Genomic DNA, 3,547 nt, shown 5'->3' on the forward strand with positions numbered 1-3,547 from the left:
CAGCCCCAGCTCCCAGTTCTTAAAAAAAAAAATGCTCTGCACTCACTGGCTGCTGCAGCAGCTGTTGGGGCTTCTGGGGGCTCATAGCAGAGCCCACTATGCAGTGTATGGCAGTGGGGGGCAGTGGGGATGGTCCCACCACCTGACAGGAACCAGAGAATGCAGGGCTTTTTTTTTTTTTTTTAAAGAGCCGGAAGACTGGGGCCAGGTTGAGTAGCCATTGACAGGACTGGGAGACTAGGTGGGGGATGGACCCCATATAATTTGGAGATTCAGTTGATTTGGCGGTGGCCAAATCTCCAAATCAGATTTGGCCGAATCAAATCACTGTCCTCCAAATCGGCTGAATCTGAATACGAAGCAAATACTAGCCATTTCACACAGGCTTACTGTCTGGGACGAGTACTATTTTACAGCTGAGTCATTTAGTGCACCAAAACACACGTAGATGGTGCCTGGGGCTGGGTGGGGCACAAGGGTGCTACAGGGTGGCGTCTGGCTGCCAGCTAGTCCCACACTGGAGTACCCTCATGCCCCAGCCAGCCCTTCCACTGTCCAACCCCACCACCCAAAGCCTGGGACTGATACCCCCGGGTCTCCTGCCAGTCAAGGGCTGCTCCTCCCTAGCTCAAACAGCTGTGGTCCCAGGTACACAAGAAGATGCTGCACCCAGGAACTGCTGACTTCAGCGCAAACTGTGCCAGACTTATTGCTACATAGTAATTGCATGTGTAGATGCACCTGCTGGGACCACAACACGTTGAGCTTGGTCGGAGTAGCCCTGACTGGCAGAGGGCCTGGGGGGTTAGCCTGCCAGCCCAGGGCTGCTCTAACTCAGTTCCATGTACAGTGGAGGGGCTGGCTGGGGCACGAGGGTGCTCCAGTGTGGGGCTAGTTGGGCAAGCAGCCAGCCACATCAACATCTGCTTGTGTACTGCTGTGAGGTAAAAAACTCTACAGTAAATACAAGTACTACCCTGCTGCAGAGTTAATTAGTTTACTTCAGCCTAATAGGGCTGCACACGTAGATGCAAGATTTTTATTGCAGAGCTAATTAGTCTACTCCACAGTAAAGATTTCATGTAGATGCACCCACTGGAGTATTATTTTATTCTACAAGTAGGTTTTTGTTTTAAAGTGGAACTAAAGTTAGTCCCAAGTCGGTCCACACACAGTGTTACTACACAGTAAAGTATCTATGCACACATCATGCAGGTGTCAAATTTATGCCCAAGTTGGTGTAAGTCACCATATTTACTGCACAGTACAGGCATGCACATGCAGACGTCACCCATACTGCGCAGTAATTTTCAGTTACTGTGAAGTAAACGTACACATGTAGATGCACCCAGTGGCCACATTTACACAAGATGCTGACTGCACAGTTGGGACTGCACAATTTAGTACTTACATACTCAAGTACTAAATGACTGCACAGTAACTGGCATTATTGCACAGTAATGTCCCTGCATGGATTCCTGGTGATGCTGACTGCTCAGTAGTTCATTACTACTGCACAGTAGCTTATTACTACTCTGCAGTAGTGTTGCATCATGGTTCATGCCCTGCGACACTACTGTGAAGTACGGCAGTATGAAGCTTTGGTCCCTGATTCAATTCAGCAGAGATTTGGCCCAATTCAGTGGCCAAATCTCTGAATCCGAGTCAAACCAGAGGGCCCTTTAATTTCTTCAAATCAATTCGGAATCCTCCAAATCAATTTGGAGAGATTTGGAAAGATTCAGAGATTCAGACATAGAGACAGCTTTAAACATTTTTTCGACATACCTCTAGGTAGCAGGGGCTCACAATCGCTGTGGTGCTGGGGTGGATGGAGCCTCCCATAGAAGCACTGGGGTTTCCCCAGCGTTCTCGACAGCAGACCTGGAAGTGGACCAGAAGCACTTCCAGCTCCACCGGGGAGCATGCTGGGGGGAGGCATGCCCCCCTGGCTCAGTGATTGGTGACTTCTGGGTCTGGGGTTGGGCACCCAGGGTCCCCCTGTGGCTGATCGCCAGGCCAGAGGTGTGCGGGGCTCACCCCCGCCCGTGTGCTCCTCGGCAGACCTGGAAGTGGACCAGAAGTAGTTCTTGTCCACTTCCAGGTTCACTGCTGAACACACTAGAGAGCCCTCCACTCTGCTGTGGGACACTCCATCCACCCCAGCACCACAATGATCATGAGCTGTTCTGCTACCTCAAGGTATGTAGAAAAAACTTTTAAACCTGTGCCTGTGTCCGAATCACTGATTCACTGAATCAGCATCTAATCGTCAGATTTGGATTTGGCCAAATTGAATTGGGGACAGTGATCCAAATCAACGGATCAAATCACTGTCCTTGATTCAGGCCGAATCTGAATCCGAATTGAATAGGGCCTGTTTCACACACCCCTACTGCACAGTTCTAACAAACTACTGCACAGTAAGTGTCTTATGTAGATGTGGCTAGTGTGAAGAATGGTGGGAAAATTTGTCACTTTCTTCTTTGGGGCAAGACATACTCCATTTGTTCACACTCTGTTATTGCCTCTTATGAGCAGAGGCTTAGGGCACAGACAGAAGTGACAATTTTCACCAGATCTGGCCACAGAAATTAGTTTATAGAGGTGACCAAACACAAGTGCATGGCTTCAGATAGCTTCAAAACTGGCCGTTTGGGTGAAAATCTGGTGATGAAGATGTTCCAAAATAGTATCTTCTATAACTTCAGTCTGCACAACCTGCCTGCCTCAAGCTATTTTCAGAAGGGGAAGGAGACAAGGAAGTTCATTCTGGGGGGTTTTTAGCTCCCGCTGGAGGCTGGGGTGGGTGTATTGGAGCCCCCCTGAGGTGGCTCTAATTCACCCCCCCACTCTCCAGAGCTAAGTGGGGAACCCCTGGAATCAGCTCCCTTTGTCCCTTTGCCCCCTCTATTTGGAAACAGGAAGAGACTGGGAGAGGGGTGTGGGGGGTCCTTCCTAGGGAAAAGTGGCTGCAGGCTCTAGTCAGCATTTAGATTCCCCTCCTCCCTGGAACCAACAGTGAACTTCTGTTTGTTCCAGGAGATTGTTTTAACTCAGAACGCGTCCTGCAAAGTGTTCTCAGTTACAGCAGGGAGCTGCAGTTCTGTCTGAACCCCCAAACTAGCTTTACTTTACATAGTTTAAGTGCTGATAACAATGAAACTGCAGCAGCCTAAAGCCAGATCTGGGCTGGTAAACAAGCCTAGTACCTTGGGTCCTCTGGGCTGCTTGTGCTACATTTCTATCAATACGTGACCTAGCTAATTTAAAGCTGTATCACTTATATCCACACAAGCTGCAGTCACACCAGTTACTGTCATGTACACACACACTTAAAGACAAAACGAGTGTTTCTTTTTGCCCCTTCTTCTCATGGGTAAGATTAGGGTAGCATACTGGTCAGGTCAGAATTCTGACACACCAAAACATTCCTCTTTCTGATAAACTTAAAACATTTCACAAATGCTTTTCTTAAAGATATGAATATTTCAAGCAGGACCTGGCCCCATTTTCCAAGGAACATGAGCTAATTTTTTAGCAATAC

Source organism: Gavialis gangeticus, unplaced genomic scaffold (assembly GCF_001723915.1).
Source record: "Gavialis gangeticus isolate Ggan-Ray unplaced genomic scaffold, GavGan_comp1, whole genome shotgun sequence".
Lineage (NCBI taxonomy): Eukaryota > Metazoa > Chordata > Crocodylia > Gavialidae > Gavialis > Gavialis gangeticus.